General features: G+C 35.6%; 1 protein-coding gene across 7 annotated transcripts in view; it reads left to right on the top strand.

Annotated features, from left to right (window-relative positions):
- The window catches only part of ptprdb (protein tyrosine phosphatase receptor type Db), a 69,243-nt gene that overhangs the window by 9,382 nt on the left and 42,455 nt on the right, over positions 1-17,406 (top strand). For 6 of the 7 annotated variants that reach the window (XM_059553844.1, XM_059553840.1, XM_059553842.1 and 3 more), the window contains exons 3-4: positions 740-821; positions 4,742-4,781. The gene's annotated coding sequence lies outside the window, so the exon portion shown is untranslated. Of the gene's footprint in view, positions 1-739; positions 822-4,741; positions 4,782-12,184; positions 12,524-17,406 lie in introns of those variants that run through there. The other variant, XM_059553839.1, reaches the window with a different exon arrangement.

Below are 17,406 nucleotides of genomic sequence, written 5' to 3'. Positions count from 1 at the left end.
TAACCCTGGTTCCTTGAAGGAAGGAGACGCTGCGTTGCAGAGCCATACTCCCAGCATCCCTGCCGGCGCTTGCTTCCCTACTCGTAGCTGAAGCCAGCTGTGTGGCAGGTGCCTTTATAGCTTCCTGGTCACTACGTCATCCCGCCCGTGACGTCACGCCCTTCCATTGGAAGATTGCACACGATATTCAGAGTCGGTCTCATCAGGGACGTTCCCCAAAGCACTTGACGCAGCATCTCGTTCCTTCAAGGAACCAGGGTTACATTCGTAACCTTGAGACGTTTTTTGGGTAACATTATCAAATTTCTTTAATGTAAATGTTTTTTAATCAATTCAGTGGGTCCTTGTTGAATAAAGGTTTTAATTTCTTCAAAACAAATAAACAAACAAAAAGCTTACTGACCCAAACTTTCGAATGGTAGTGTATAGGTCTGTATACTGTATATACTGAAGAATATATGACCATTTTCTGTCATGCAGAGTCTATAATAGACAAAATTTCCATTTTACTCGAGTGACAAGCTCACAGTAAGACCCTCATATTCAGACAGATGTCTGTTGATCGCAGAGTTTTAGTGGGAGAATACCTGAGTCAGCTGTTTCCAAAGTAGACAGAAAAAAATCATAAAACAGTCAAATCCCAACTAATGCTTTCAGAGAGTGTGTGGATGTTTAAGAGAGAAGGATTTAAAAGGGCTGTGTGTGTGTGTGTGTGTTTAATGAGTTTTTCATCTTTCAGGAGAGTCCTGTGGAGTCTGTCCTCCTTTCACCCAGCGAGAGACTGCTGAGTTTAGACTCAGTTTAAACTCATATTAGCACAAGTAAGTTGTTTGCTTTCACACACATTCACACACACACCGGTTCTGTCCAAAACCCAATGAGCCTAGCTAACTAAGGCAGCATGCCAAGTCATAAATGATTGATTTGGAACACTTTACATCACAAAGAATAGGTCAGCAACAGCAGCTTCCAAAATACATAAGCTATAATTGTTTTAGATATTTATAAAGTTAGCATGTTGCTAATCTATTAACAAATAAAATGCTACAATTTTAAAGCCAAAGTGTCTAATTTATTAAAAAATAATGATTGTTTCTAAAAACCTGCCTTGTTCAGTGTTGTGCCAATGGTCAGATAACGTTGCCTCAAATCAGTCTACAAATACATTTGCATCTGAAATGTATACAAAATTGGGTGGAAGCCTGAAAGTGAAAGTGATTCACCTTATTGAATGTCAGTATATTATCAGTTTATCAGATATAGTCCGTATATACAGTAGCTATTAAGAGTTTGCGATGTATATCGTCTGCGATAATATCCTAATTGTTGTTTTAATGGTGTGCAATTTGACATTATCGAGTATTTTGCAAAACACATTCAAAACACGTATACGTGAAGTCTAGACAAGTGCGCAAGCACATTTAGAGTGTGTTCTTTCACTGCATGATTCTATCTATTAAAATACATTTAGAATGATCACAAATTCAAGACATGATGGCAGAACATGTATACTGCCATCCAAAGGCAAAGCACAGTAACTACACATCTGGTCAAAATTGAGTTAAGTCCTAAAATGGGCTTTGTGACATCTGTTCTGTCTTGTGACAAAGTCTCCTGGTTCAATTTTGTCCCATTTCAGAGAAACGAGTGTGTCAAAATTGCAGTAACTACAAAATCCAAACTAATACCAAGGCAAACCGCAGTAAGTGAAGTTACTGCATTCTGGCTTTGTTTTCCCGTTAGACACCACAGATACTGCACGGTCTGCCTTGGTATCCCGTGGTAAATGATGGTTGAAATTGCGTTTAAATGCAAATATCCAAAGATGGGTAAGGTAGATAGCAAAATATTAACTCCTAGCAAGGCAAATGACAGCTTTATAATCAGTTATCATTAATTAGCCATCCACTATCAAATTAAACAGCCTTCATATCCACTCTGACAACGTAATAATAATCTGATTTATAATATTATTATTATTATAATTTTTTTTCTGAGAAAATTTTATGCACCTTTTATATACTTAACTGCAGATATGGACGTGGTACAGTACACATATTTTGAGCATCCCTTATTCTGTCCCTTATTTTCCTATAAAGAATCACAATTATCCCTTATTTTCCTTTATGGCATCCCTAGTTATAGGAAACGTTTAAATTGTGTGGATTTTAACTACTTGGTCTGTAATTAATTACTTTTTAAATAAAATGAGCAAAACTCTTTTTGGTGAAAGGAGCATTGCGATAAAATAATCTTGAGGCTTACCTCAATTTTAACTTTCACAACATGCAAACACCAATAAAACATATTAAAGTTAATAAAAACAATCATCCTGTAGTAAGAAACACAAAAAGAAAGCTGGATAAACTATTTTTTTGTCTGATTTAGTTTGTAGATACTGCACTTTGCTTTTGCAATAGTGTTTTAGTTGTATAAGGTCATACAAAGTCAGAGTGCATTTTAGTGGTCAAAGGTCACATCAATGGTCATGGTTTTTGTCTATAAAAAATTTTATCCTAAAAAGGCTTTAAATGAATGCATTGCCACTCATTTACCCACAACATGTTTGACTGGCTGATGTAAAAAATTTAAAGGCATTTTTCTCAGTTTTAGTGTTTGCATAGTTACTGCACTTTGCCTTTGTAGGGCAGTATACATTTATACCATTTTATATACTTAATAATCAATTTCACACGAAGAGTGCCGTTTTTCTCCAAATATTATTACAAATGTGATATTGATTTTTCACAGCAGTTCAATAAACAAGAAGTTAATTAAGAGACTTACATTTTAGACACCATATTGTCTGTTTTTGCTCTATTTCGACAACAAAAATTTGTTCCTAAATGAATCAACCATTTAAATGATTTGGTTCAGTCGCAATGACTCACTTATTGACAGTGACTTGCTGCCCCCTGCTGGCAGTTTTGATTTCACATTCAAAATGTATTTTATCATTTAAATTATTTCAAATATCAGTATTCAATGTTTTATGGTTAATATACCTGTACCAAAACATTATTTATGCATTTGTAATTGCAGGGTTAAATGCAATCATGTCTTGCATTAAACTGTAAGTAATTTTAAAAGTAAATTTAAACTTATTGGAAAAGATTAATTTCTCTCAGTGTGAACTGACCACCACACAGAATATGAAGAATATAAAAATTTTTAGGAGTTAGTTGTCCACGGCAGAGCTTAAGATACCAGCACAATAACACACTCACAAAATATCGTCTAATTATTGTTAGCGATAAAATCCCAGAAATATTGTGATTTCTTTTTTTTTTGTCAGTATCGCACACCCCTATTTTTTGGCACTATCGAAACCCATACGGACATGTGATGTATGACATCTTGCTCCTATATAAAGATATTGTCATATCCTACTTATAAGGCTATATATAATTGACATACGCACATTCTCTTGGCACATATAGCTGTTCATAACAAATCAACAAGTATGTATGTTCGTAACATATATAAAATGGCTGAAGAAAATTCATCTTTGCCATCACAGGAATAAATAAATAATATAAAAATAAAAAACAGTTTTTATGTTGTAATCACAGTACAATATTACTGTATTTTCAAGAAATAAATGCAACTTACAGTCAACATTTCTCTAACTTCATCCAGCAATTTGGATGTAGTTTTCACTTAGCTCTTTGCAATGCATTTTGGAGTCTTACGCTACATGCCCTACAATTCAGCCTAAATTAGGAATATCAAAAATAACACAGTCTCGCTGCTTACTTTGTGTAACAGCCATTGTAAGTATGAAGATGTCTTAAAATGTGGCCTCAGTAGGCAGCTCATTAGGATTTGGACCAGAGCCACTCTTAGATGCTTTAGACCACTTCCCTTTTAACATGTGCAATACAAATGCCTCTCTATATTCCCCAAACCCCTGTTTCCCTCTTCCTGTGTTCTCACACAGTTGGTCCTGAAGTAGCTTCTCTCTGACCAGCTGCTGTCAAGCCTCGCAGCAAATAACGTGCACATGAATACTGTATATGACCACAAAACCTCAGCGGATTTAGCGCGTTAAGAGTGCGTGTGTTTTATATTGCATACACTGCTGCATTATTGAGAGCTACTCACAGATGCATCCAACTCTTTCTGACGCTGAAGATGTAATTCACTAAAAATACATTCTTACCTCATCTCTCACTCTCTGTCTCTCCCTCTTCCTCTGTTGGTTTTTCTCTCACTCTTTCTGTCTCTCTCTCTCTTCCTCTCTATTGTTTTTTTTCTTCTTTCACTCCTTGATTCATTCCTCATGTCTGTCTTTCTTGTGTGTGTGTGTGTGTGTGTGTGTGTGTGTTCGCATCTGTCTGCTTTAATGTGCTAAACTGGAGCTGCATTAGATGCATTAGATCGTTTTTCCCCTCTCCTCTCTCAGTCGCTCAATAACTATCCCTTTCTTTTTCTCACTCTCCTTTCTCTCCATATCTTTATTAGAGGTGGTACTTATGAATGTGGTAGTGCATTAAAGTGATAGATGAAGATAGTATATTCCACATAGATCATCTATAAATAGAAGGTGCAAATAAACCAATATAGAAAGCAGACACACAGCAGGGGCTGTCCTCCTCTGTTTGGCTCAACTTTTTCTGTTGATTTCAAGGCATTATCTCATGCTGTGAGACTGCTGCTGCCCTCCTCTGGAGGCTGATGTTTTAACATTTTAAAACCTGAAAGGTATGAAAATACTTTACTTCTTTTTGTGTCATACCAGCTTCCATAACTCTGACCAGCAGCATGTGGGACATCAAAAGGTAAGAACACCTTCATGCTTTTTATTAAGTGCACCTTTATAACCTCAAGCTCAATCCAACATCATTTAATCCATTCCTGGTTCACAGTTTGTTGTTCTGTGTTTTCTTATAAAGAAAATCATATGTTTTATGTATTCAACCATGCCTGCCTCACCCAGTTTTGTGCTTGATTTAATGGAAGGAAGTGGAACAGTTCTGCCATGTTGTTTCTAAAGATGAACTTGACTGGCTAGATAATTTTTGTCCCCAGGAGTAGCCCAAAATAGAAATGGCCAGATAATTCAGTTAAAGGCACCTGAATATTCTGGAGGAGCCAGACAAAACAAAAAAATGGAGATAAGTTGCAGAGATTTAACTTAGCAAGTGTGATATTGCTTTTACACAACAGTTCAATAAATAGGAAATTAATATCGAGTGACTCACTTTCAGACAAACTTTGGCCAGTAAGCTGGTAAATTTTTTTCTCTGCTCATGGAAATATTTCCAATAGAATCCAAGGTGTGGGAGTGGGTTGACAGCAATTTCCCCTCTCCGCTCAGAGTTCTGTAATCACTCTGCTTCAGCTTCACCTCAGATTTTTACATCCTTGCTCTACGCTCACTTGTGTGAGAGCGATTTAGAGTGATCTTTGAGCCAAAGAAAACACAAATAACTTTCATAGACATTTAAAAGTAGCTGGTTATATTGTCTCTCTTGTTTACTAAACACACACATACACACACACACACAAACACACACACACATGTTTGTTTCTGTGAAATGTGGGGAATTTTCATAGACATCTATTACTTTTATACTCACAAAACAATATTTTCTATCCCCTAACCCTAAACCTACCCCTTACAGAAAATCTGTTTGCATTGTTACACTTCCAGATAAACATAATTTACAGGCTGGTCCCCACAATGTAAAAAAAAAAAAAAAAAAAAGTTTTAGTATCCTTTTAGTGACAAAAAATATATACTGAAGTACAAACACTCAATTCATCAGCAATAGATACTTTGTTCAAAATGAGAATTAACAAGTTCTGTGGCCAGTTGCATAAAATGTTTAGACTATAGTCTTACAAGTAGCTAAGTCATGTAATTTTTTTCTTTAAGACTGCATGATAACTTCTTCAATTCAGTTACATAAAACATAGATTAGTCTAATTTGAATATATATATATATATATATATATATATATATATATATATATATATATATATATATATATATATATATATATATAGTGCTGTCAAACTATTAATCATGATTAATCACATCCAAAATGAAAGTTTTTTTTTTTTTTTACAAATTTGTGCCTAATGTTAAATATACACAATATATACAAAAACTATATCTTTGATTGACAGAAAATATGAGAAACCACATAAATGTAATCACTCAATCATAGAGAAAGTGGGAGCATGTGTGTGGGTTTTCAGATGTGTAACAGAGTGAATATAATAAAAATATCCGATTATGGTCACTTCAGTTGAACATAAGAATAGATTAAGCTCACACATAGATGAACTGTGACTAACAGCCCTTTGTGTGTATTTGTAAATGTGTTTCTTGTTGAATTATTTGTTTTTTATTTGAAATAAATGTAGATGGGTTCATGTACAGTATTAGGAAGTCAGCTGGAGTTCATCAGTATGTGAGAAAGTCTCTTACAGTACAATTAATTTGGCTGACAAAAAAAAGAAAATAGACACATAAAGCCCTCTGTGTGTGTATGTGTGTGTGCACAAGTTTGTGTGCGTTAGAGAGAGATAGAAAGGATGAATATATGGGGGATGGGACGGGTTTGGTGGGTTTTTTTCTAGTTCTTTTTCACGTGCTCACACTAACACAAGAAATCAGATTAGTGTGAGGATTACAGAGCACCAACCTTTTTAGAGAAAACACACGCACAGAAATCGTATGAGCTTCTAAACAGTGATGAAGAACACTGAGTAATCTTTAATCAACAGTTCACCGAAGGATACACACCACAGATGATAGCAGTTTCTCTTACTCCTTTTTTTCTTTCATTTTCAAAGGCCAGCTCAAGATTAACTAAATGTCAGCACTGATGTTGTGTTTGTGTGTGAGTGCACGTGTCTCGATGTGTGTTTTGGTGCAAAATGTCGAGTGTCTCCTGCTCTTATGCTGACATTCTCATTAAGAGCATTGAATACCTCTATATATCCTGTTTTTTTATTTTGGGGGGGGGGGGGGTATGATGCATTATACATACAACCTTACACGTGTACATGGTAGATTAATGACGTTTCCAGAAATAACTCTTCTTTATGTGCGTGCGAGTGTTTGTATGCAAAGGCTGCCGGGTCTGTGGTTACCTGAGCACTTTCTGCAACTAAAGCAAATTAATGGCCTCATTTACATATCACTGTGGGAACTGGGGTACTGATGATGCATACATCTTTGTGACTGTGAACGTGTGTGTGTGTATGTATTTGTGTGTGTGTGTGTGTGTGAGAGAGAGAGAGAGAGAGAGAGAGAGAGAGAGAGAGAGAGAAAGAGAGAGTGAGCATGAGAGGGAAACAAATTTCATTCTGCATTTATTTTGTGTATTGTTCAAATTCAGCCCACTAGAAAAACTGGCACCTTAATTTGCATATAATTGAATTCTGCTGCAGTAAACAGTTAATTAAAACAGTTCATCATAAGTTTCCCTATATTTCTTGCTTCCTCTTTAGACTGCATAATATAAATATACCTACATAAAGGAATGAATGAATGAAACATCTTAGGATGAAGATGTTTTTTATTGTGCATGGTACAACATGGACAATAAAACTATATGTAATTTGAAAAAAACTATTAAACATATTTGCTATACATCTTGCATAAGCAAGCCATTCGTAGGTTATAATAAAACCTTCTACTGTTTGTTTAAAGGGGTCATATGATGTGATTTCAATTTTTCCTTTCTCTTGAGTGTTACAAGCTCTTGGTGAATAACAAAGATCCGTAAAGTTGCAAAGACTAAAGTCTCAAATCCAAAGAGATATTCTTTAAGGTGTGGTTTCAGTAACCACAGTTAGTGTTGAAGCAGCCATGTCTGGGAGATGCAGTGTGTATCTAGGCGAAAGCAAAAGCACTTTTTTTGGCCTTCTGAAAGTAGATGCATTTAGGAATCTTCAAGATTACCTACAACAGAACAGCCACGCATTTTATAGACGACTGTTTCGTGAACCTAGGAGAGGAGGTCATTCTGACTTTGCTACGACAATCTGGCACTTCTGAATCAGCTACTGTAAGTTTTGTTATTAGTGTAAGTATTTGCTATTGAATGTTTAAATGCAGAGTTTTGCGCTTTGTGCACGTGTGTATTTGAAAAATAATGTTTTTTTTTTTTTTTACATTAAAGCATCAACATATTCTGTTACACCAAATACACCAAATAATGATCTTTAAAAAACATTCTGCATTCTGTGTATTTTTGCCATTTCCATACATTCGCCAGTTCCATGTAATGATGCTTATGATATGATATAATGATATACATACACACACACAGTGCTAGATAGATTGATGCAATTTAAAATAGATAGAAAGATAGATAGATAGATAGATAGATAGATAGATAGATAGATAGATAGATAGATAGATAGATAGATAGATAGATAGATAGATAGATAGATAGATAGATAGATAGACAGACAGACAGACAGACAGACAGACAGACAGACAGACAGACAGACAGACAGAAAGACAGACAGACAGACAGACAGAGATAGATAGATAGTCTAATATTTTTGTTTGCACAAGGAGTCTGACAACAGCCAGTGCTTCACAAAGAGATCTGATCTCACCATCATCAGTCTGACTGGAATAACATGAAGAAACAGAACAAACTGAGACAGACTCAATCCAGAAGAACTGTGGCAATGTTACTTTTACAGTACTATAAAAAGTTTTAGTCACTTGGGTAAAACTTATGTAAAATGAGGATGCTGTCAAAAATGATGTCATAAATAGATTTTCTTTATCGATTAACTTCTATATTTGGTGTGACCATCCTTTGCTTTTGCCCTAGGTGCACTTACACATAGTTTTTCAGGTAGCTTTGCAGTTAGATCTCTTGAAGCATCTATGAGACATTGCCACAGTTCTTCTGGATTGAGTCTGTCTCAGTTTGTTCTGTTTCTTCATGTTATTCCAGTCAGACTGATGATGGTGAGATCAGATCTCTGTGTGGAGCACTGGCTGCTGTCAGACTCCTTGTGCAAACAAAAATTTCACTATTATAATTAATGGCAACATTAATAGACTGATATTTCCAACAAATAGGAATAATGGACTTAAAACCATATGGTGAAAATACTAGTGTTCTAATAATTTTGGTCATCACTATATATATATATATATATATATATATATATATATACTGTAAAAAAAAAATCTAGCTGCTTCAGCTGCTTATTATTTAGTAACTAGGTCCACGGAAATGTTTCTCTTCCGAGTGTTATCTGAACTGAACTTTTAATTTTTCAAAACTACATCAAGTTATGTTAATTCAAATTTAACCATTTATATGTTTTGTTTTATATGTTACCTCAACTAAGACTTATTATTTGGTCATCATAAGAAATGTCTGTGGTACTAGTTATTACATTTTATATATTTTTATAATTTAACAAAATTTGCTAATTATTATTACAGTTATTAATCATACCTGGTGTCTTTCAATTATTAAAAACACATTAATTACAACACATAGTCTTCAACATTTTCATACAGACTAAGCTCCTAACTTTAAGGTTGTGGGTTCGAGTCTACCACGACTTCGGTGCCCTTGAGCAAGGCACCGAACCCCCAACTGCTCCCCGGGCGCCGCAGCATAAATGGCTACCCACTGCTCCGGGTATGTTTTCACGGTGTGTGTGTGTGTGTGTGTGTGTGTGTTCACTGCTGTGTGTGTGCACTTTGGATGTGTTAAATGCAGAGCACGAATTCTGAGTATGGGTCACCATACTTGGCTGCAGAGGCGTCGTGCCCATTCAAAGTGAGGGGGCACGTGCCCCCTCAGATTTCTGAGCCAAGTGGATTTTAAATGCAGCTTCCAAACGAAAAAAAAAAAAATTGCAGAATAATATTTTTTATATATTTGATACGATCACAGCGGTGAGATTAGATCGTTCAGTGCACAGCATCAGCTGCTAAATTAAAATCTGCGTTCGCTGGCTGGCGCTGAGCCAGAGACAGACGCGTTCGTACAACGCTTCATGATAACCAATCAGAAACTATTCTGTTGCGCTTATGGATGCAATGGCCAATGAGAGACGTCCAGAAGAGTCATCACTGAAACGCGGTGTTTTGTTCACTTGCTCGCTGACTGAATTATTTAGCGAATTCTCTCATCAGAAACAACAAAAAGTGCAGATGTGCGTACGAATGTAAGTAAGATATTCGTTTCATAATGTAAAGTGCTTCAGTGATTTTAATGGGAGTTTTTGAGAGTGCCTGAACTCTGGCTAGACTGAATGAAAATGTTTTTTGATAATGTAAATGTTCTTTACTCTCTGTAAAATGAAAGTGTTAAAATAAGTATCTTACAATATTGTTATTAAAATTTACATTAAATGCAAATTCAGTCGTATTAAAATATTTTATGGCATGATATGGCACTTATCGACTTTTATCAAAAAGTCAGGTTTTTATGTGTAGTTAATAGATTACACTACATTTCCATATATTGATCAAATAACAATCTATAAAGGTGCAAAACGCGTTTACCTACACATATTTGAGAAACGAGATATTTCCTGATATATTAAGCATGTTTGGAATTGTTTTGAATAAAAAGGAAAACAAATAATAAAAAAAGCCTATATCAGTTATACAGTGCTTTCGTAGAATGACTTATACTCCCGACACCCCCCCCCCCTCCCCCAAATGTGCCCCCTCAAAAAATCATGAATGCATGACTCCCGTGCTTGGCTGTATGTCACGTCACTTTACTTCACACTTTAAACATACAGGCTTAAAAAAAAGTTACCTACATGTTGGGTGGCTTAAAGGACAGTAAATTAACAGAACATTTTCATTTGTGGGCAAACTATCCCTTTAAAGCTCTAGTTGACAAACATTACAGCTGTAAAACAACTGCAAAATTCAGATTAAACTTTGTTTAATGAACTAAAAATACTCAACTAAATGTTAGCAAACAAACATTTACAAATATTACTACTGTTCACAATTACATCTAAAAAAGGAGTCAAGTGTTATAGTAGCCTATATAAAATCAAGTCAAGTGACAAGTCATCTATATTGAAATGGCACTTTACAATACCGAAAGCAAAGCACCTTTCCACAGTCAAACAGGAAAATAGTTTGTCAATAATGCAAGAGGACAATAAGTCATTTTTCCAACTACATTCGGGTAATTGATGATTAAGTGAAATCATCATCCAGTTCAGCTCTCATTGTTCAGTTCAGTTCAGCATTGCAAATAATGTAATCAGTCAAGCGTCCCCAAATAAGCAAGGCAAGCCAAAGGCGACAGAGGCAAGGACCCAAAACTCTATCGGTGACAGTAATAGAGAAAATATCCTTTAGACTAGAAAATCCAGGTTCAGTCGGGGGGCAGTTCTCCTCTGGCCAGACCAAACCAGCATAGCGTGGTTTAATTCCAGGCTGCAACACAGGTTAGATAATAGATTCATACAATGCTTATTCGATGTTTTTAGATATCTATTGAACGTTTGTGTATAAATATATAGCTACGTTTTAATTAAAACGTTGACACCTTTTTAATATACATATTTTGATAAATTCAGTCTAAGTACAAATATGTATTCAATGCTACTTACCTGACTCGTGAAGTTAACACACTTAACTAAATATCCACTTTTTTCGAACATAGAACACTTTTAAATATCCACAGAGACGCGGCTGAGTAGCAGCGCACTGAATAGTGTTGTTACTCGAGCGTCGTTGTGCTTGAATACGTTAAAAAAACCGCTTGACTGTTCAAATTGGATAGGTGTATTCGTCTATTAAAGCGCAAGAAGACGCGGTTAAAAAAAGAAAAAAAAAATCGATATTCTGCACCCCGCTAACATTGCCCCTGGGTTTACTCAAGTCTCCCTATCAAAATTATTAGCCGACATTCAATCATGATTATATATCACATAGCCTATTAGCGAATATTATCATATCATTTTCTACAGTGCGATTTGAAACAGTCATATGGTCTCTCAGATCTACAAGAAAAAAAAACATTCAGGATGTTAAAGATATAACGGACCTTGTGTCATTATACAAACTGTCAAATTTGCCTGGCCCAGTTTCTAGACGTTTGCCTTAAGTCTCTCCGATGTGCAAATGCAGTTTCTCCAAATTATTTATTTTCCCTGAACCGGAGATTCATTCCGGGGCACCTGACGTCACTCCGCCGCCACTCTGTCCTGTATGGGAAGCCAAATGCCTCGAGCCCGTCCCCTTATGTTCCGCTGCGCGTGAGTGTGTGTGCGAGCGAGCGCTTCTGTATGCTCGCGCGCTCGGCTGCACACACAGCATCAGCATCATCAAAAAGAGAGACCTGCGAGCCCTTTACTAGCGCTGGAAACACGCAGCGCTTCTACTGCTGTTGTGTTTTTTTATAGTTCAGCCCAGCACCGGTGAATCTCACAAGAGAGAGGACGGGCATCTGGATTATATATCTGGTGCTTATAGATGAATGCACAGGCGGTACCGAGCCGGTGAGACCCGAACGAAGACCTGTACCCGACAGCGATGTTGATCAGGTAGGCGAGGAGTGAAAGCTCACCCGCTCCCCGGTTATTATGGAGGAAATGACTAAATGATTTCATTGTAATGTTCAGTCATCCACTCGAGCTACAACTGCATGTGAATCGATGGGAAATCCTTTATTGTAAATCAGGCAGGCTAATACAGAAGACTACATTGCATGCATGCACAATCTACTTTTTGGCTGCTGTTTTGCTAGCATATTAACATAATGTGTTTTTGATAAACAGTATTGCATCATGTTACGTTCATAATATTTCCTTTTGTCATATATATATATATATATATAAAAGTTGTTTGGGACAATTTAGGCATTTGCTTTATTTTCTTAAATGACATGGATTTTTGTTGTGGTTTCCCCACTACTGCCTTTTAGATCATTCAGTGCTGTACGGGGAACCCAGTGCTCGGGGGCATTATTCTGAGCTTAAAGTATTACTGTTTATGACAGAATGTTCTCCACGGATCATTAAAAGCATATTCTTAATGGACCAATAAACTGAATGACTCTACATTTGAACAAAGTTCGCATGGAAGGGGATTATGTGTGATGACTTTTGCTATACCTCCTAATGCTCTTAGTGTGTGTGATAGACAGAAAGGGGAGGGAGGGAACGAGCAAGGGATATTATGATGTTAGGGTATTAAGGTTTGCTTATACAAGAGAACAAATTTGGAGGAAAGGAACGGAGTGGAGCTGAGTTTGGCGGTTGGTCTGGATGAGGTGTAAGTGTTTGACCCGGAATGCCCAGAGCTGTGAGAAAATGACAGATGGACGAAGTAAGAGAGAGTGATTTTCTGAGTTGTGAATAATTTATTTCTTTTCCATACCTGCAGACTAAGGGCTGCTTGGAGCACACTTGAAAACTTGCACTATTTGAAAAGCAGGTTGCCTCAGCTTCAGTGCCATATGGTTTATATTAATAATGTACACGTCACAGAGGCACAGTCCTTGTGCTTATTGCACAGACGTGCGTCTCTGATACCATTTATAGGTGTGGGTCTTAAGTGCTTCTGCTAGTGAATGTTGTGCTTATGACACTGAGCTGAAAGCTAGCAGTAAAATCTCTTCCTGAAACTGGAGAAGAGTTTAATAGCACTGATGTGCTCAGTGCTTAAAGCTTGATCAGCTCAAGTGTTCTGCATGTGCATTACTGTCAAAACCATATGGTTTAAGGGGTCTTTTTGGAAATGATTTCTAGCCTTCTTGAGAAGAACATGTACACAATAGCCATTATATAGCGGTATAGATAGTCTGATGGACTGGGGCAAGTATGATTGTGTTTCAAGTCAGTTCATGCAATACTGTATTTATGCATTAGTTATGTTTGCATGAGCTAAAAACTAATGTTGAGCGAATAGGAATGCAAAAGAGTTAGATGTTGCAAATGTGATGTATGTCTTTATTTGAATACAGCTAGACGAAACAAAATAAAATGGAAAAAAACTTCTGAATAGTTTTTGTACTTGACACAGTTATAAAAAAATTTATGTCATGGCGGTAGATGCTAAAAAACAACGCCTGTTTGATGCATGACCAACAAAGTAGACCAAAAGTTAAAAAGTACAGCATGGGAGCAGAATCTATCTCTCTGTCTATTATATAATATATATATAAATCTTATATACAGATTACAGAAATCTAAATGTTTTATGTAGCATTATAGCATTATTTTTTATTTCACTCAAGGGCAGAAATGTGTTGCTTATTGAGAGAAAAATTCGGTTTTATTATGTACTGCTTTGGCTATCACTGTATTATTGTAGTATTTTCACATTGACAGCACAATCAACTCACTGCAAGATGAACGTGACAAGATTGGTGTTGCTTACAGATAAGTGGAAGCATTGCTCTCTGGAATCTCTATTATGTATATTTTTAATGGCTGCTAAGCTGTACAACTGACAACCAATTTCCTACATAGCTGTGTTAGTTTCACAGCTCTTTTATCTTTTATCTTTTTTTCTTTTCTAATGCACAGTAGGATAATGTGTACAGTATATACTGTAGATGGTCATTATTGCAAAGTGAACCTCAACAGGATGATCAGAATATAGGGTTTATTTTGCAGTAATGATTGGCTGACTGTACATTATTCCTTACTTGTATTATTATTATTATTTATTTATTTTTGAGTATTAGTTCATCTGTTTGGAAGGCTTGTTTCAAACAATCCATTTTTGTTACACTATTGTCACCAATTGGCATTGCAAAAATAATGACTGTACTGATTGAGGTTTCCCAAACAGTTCTCTGCGTCTTCCATTGTTTAAACCTGCCCCAGATTTATGCCATTGGGTGAGCCATTGTTGCTATGTTGGGCTTCTGGGGAAGTAAACAGAGCAATGTTTTGAAAGCTCCACATTGTAAATTAATCTACAAACAGCTCCTAGTTGTCTCTGTACATTAAGCTGATATGAGAGAAAGTACATTACCAGTGAAAAATTTACACCCCTTACCTTTAAAAAGTCAACAAAGAATGCGAGGTTCTGTGAACTCGTAGAGAACTTGTTTGCAAGCAGATTCAGACTTAATTTAATAGGATGGGTCCTATAAGATAAACATCAAAGAATTGTGATCAAGGAGATTTTCTAGTGATGTACGTACAATTCATGAACTAGGCCTAGAGGTTCAGATCTCTTTTTAAAAGCATTTTTGCCTCTTTATTGGATAGCAGAGTCAAATGTGAGGAGAAGAGGAGCAAACAAGAAACAACTAGTGTTACTCACAGTATGGCTTCTAATGTGGTAGTCAATACAAGTTATTCTGAACTTGAAGTTGTTTTAATAAAACAGTGCAACTGATTCAGTCTCAAATCACAATGGCTCGGTCTAAATCAATTTACGTCATCAAAAATGTTCCCTTGAAGCCCCTGGGGGCATTTTAACAAGACATAATTAAAAGCGTATGAGGTAATAAAATATCACTGTATTTCGGATTAAGTTAGATCATTAGATATCATAATGACTGTACAGTAATTTCATGTGCTGCAATTCAGTTGCATCCTAATTGTTACTGTCTTCATGCCACATAAAGGAACACGCTGTTGCTTACAGCACTGTTCCTGTTGAATTGAGATGTTTGATTCAGTACAGGCCCTTGCTGTTTGGAATAATTTGTTTACAAACTATTTCATTGCTAGTTTATCTGCCAGCTTTATGAAGATAGAAAGTACTGTTGTTGTTGTGATATGCCGTGCATACCATGTTCCAGTTTTTTAAATGTAGCCAAAAATACAGATGTATGAGGGAAAAAGAATGGTTCTAAGTTGCTAGTGACCATGCAGGCACTTTAAAAAAGGCTTTTTATAATGATTATGGTTTGTTTTAGCTTGGTGCTGCAAATCCCATTTGTAGGATATAAAATTATGGCAATCCATTTATACAAGCTGTTTGTCTTCTGAAGTGTTTCTATTTAAGAAGCAACTATTCTGAGAATATGTATTTAGGGGTTTTTCAGATCCATTTTTAAAACTCTTTTTTTCCCTTTTTAAATAATTTATAACAAAATGGTTATACAATACCAAATAAATAACAAACAAATATTTACATGGTTATACAATAACAAACAAATATTTGAAGCCCAATCACTAAGAAGTGTACCTCATGGGTTTTTGTGACCTGAAGACAGAATCAAATTACCCATAAACACCTGAAAGAAGAGCTACAATATTATCACTGCATAATATTGCAGAAAATATTTCTTTATTCCATTAAAATGGAAACTGACATTTTGATATAAGCAGGCATGTATTTGTGTTTATTTATTATGAAAACGATATTGCAATATTATTTATTTAGTATAATACAGATAGCTGCAATTTTGTTCTTTACTGGTTTCAAATGTGGCATTTATATCTTATTTTTATTTAATAATAATCTGAATCTCATTATTATTGTCAATAATCACAATGCATGGCATTTATTATTATTTTTTATTCATATTATTAATAATGAATTGGAAATGAACAATTAAAAAAAATGGAATCATAGAATTGGAAATATATATATATATATTTTACATTTTGAACTGGTTGCTTAAAGAGGTGAAGATCTTTAAATAAAAAAATCTGTGTATTATTATTATTATTATTATTATTATTATTTATGTATATACAGATGCACTTCCTTTACAAAATCACCCAACTAACTTTCTAATAATATTTTCTTTCTAAAGGTACTGTAGCTATTTAAATACTTTGGTGAAAATTCCTATATTTTTCATATTTTAATATACAGTATATTGCAAGAAAAATGAAATATCGTAATGTCAGTTTTTTAATGCAGCCCTATAAGATATAGTTTTTTATTTATGTATTTACAGGGTGTCCACGGGGTCTTAAAAACTAGCGCTCGCAGTCGCAGTTCACTTTCGATTTCGTGAATGGCATGCGCTCTGTGTGAAGAGAGCACATCTGTATTTGTCAATGAGCTCTGTATTTGTTGAGGAGCAAATCCTCCAACATCCTCCAACAGTTCTGCAGCCTGTGTTGTGTGCAGGGTTGTTGTTGTTTTTTCCACAAAATTTGTCAGCTTTTAAACTGTTGACATCGGTTGATTTTCTCCAGTGGGTTAAAGGTTTGAAATATTGCATAAATTACATTTGGTTGAAGCGCTTGCACTGAAACATTTTGCATTCTACCTGTAATAAAACTGTGTTTAATGTTTTGGGCCACACTAATAGGAAGCATTTAAGCTGTGTTTATGATAAATGTGCATAGCAGTGACTGTTAAATATGTATTTTAGGGATGGAAATCACATTTTAAAATTTGGGACATGGTAATTGTGCTGGCATGGGTAACTGGCATGGGCTTGGGATGCACAATTAAAAATGTAAAGTTGTGATTATTATTTCACCTTCCATGATCATTTAGACAC

Source organism: Carassius carassius, chromosome 7 (assembly GCF_963082965.1).
Source record: "Carassius carassius chromosome 7, fCarCar2.1, whole genome shotgun sequence".
Lineage (NCBI taxonomy): Eukaryota > Metazoa > Chordata > Actinopteri > Cypriniformes > Cyprinidae > Carassius > Carassius carassius.
The sequence above is the reverse complement of the archived record's forward strand: the minus strand, read 5'-3'. Positions and strand labels throughout refer to the sequence as shown.